Source organism: Antrostomus carolinensis, unplaced genomic scaffold (assembly GCF_000700745.2).
Source record: "Antrostomus carolinensis isolate BGI_N321 unplaced genomic scaffold, ASM70074v2 scaffold1829, whole genome shotgun sequence".
Taxonomy (NCBI): domain Eukaryota; kingdom Metazoa; phylum Chordata; class Aves; order Caprimulgiformes; family Caprimulgidae; genus Antrostomus; species Antrostomus carolinensis.
The window spans coordinates 261-1341 of NW_010336224.1; positions in this window are offsets into that span (position 1 = coordinate 261).

Consider the following 1081-nt stretch of genomic DNA (forward strand, 5'->3'; position numbering starts at 1 on the left):
CTAAGGGCTGGAGCACCTCTCCTATGAGGACAGGCTGAGAGAGTTGGGGCTATTCAGCCTGGAAAAGAGAAGGTTCCGGGGAGATCTTATAGCAGCCTTCCAGTACCTGAAGGGGACCTACAAGAAAGCTGGGGAGGGACCTTTTCTAAAGGCAGTTAATGATAGAACAAAGGGAAATTGTTTTTTAAACTGAAAGAGGGGAGGTTTAGACTAGATATTAGGAAGAAATTCTTCACTGTGAGGGTGGTCAGATACTGGAACAGGTTGCCTGGTAAAGTTGTGGATACCTCCTCCCTGGAAGTGTTCAAAGCCAGGTTGGATGAGGCTTTAAGCAACCTGATCTAGTGGAAGGGGTCCCTACTGATGGCAGGGGAGTTGGAACTGGATGATCTTTAAGGTCCCTTCCAACTCAAACCATTCTATGATTCTATGATTCTATGATTCTATGATAAGCACAGTGAGTTGGGGTGATTAGGCACTCCCTAACTCCACCTGGAACTCTTGTTGTCTGGGAAATGTACCTGAGACCCCTCCTGCATGGATCTCAGTCCACTCTGAAAGATGGCAAGGCTATCTAAGAAAAATGGCTAAAATAAAAAAAAATACTGATCAAAGTCAATCATTTTGTGACTCTATAAATACTGATTCTAAATGAGATACTGGATCTAGCCGTACTTGGGCTCTTCTCTGAGAAGGTGTTCAGAAATTATGCTCCTGATCCATATGTAAATCATTATAAGCCAATTCTATTTTTATTTTCCTCTGTATGCTTTTTACATGTAGTGAACCTTGCCATCAAATTTGTAAGTCATGCTTTTACAAATTTGTATTAAAATCACTTTTTCTAATATCTATGATGGTGATTCTTTAAGCAATCTTAAGTCCTTCCACTCCCATCCATGACACCTGCAGAGATCAGAGCCTTTCACATTTCCTTTACCCTACTGTCTTGGTGTGGAATAATTGTTGGAGGTAACTAAAAACCAGAAAATGGCTATGCCCACACACTAAGGGAAAGGTACAGTGTTGAGGACGATCCCAGGAGGAAAACGGAGCTGGTATGCCAGGAAAGTAATAACAT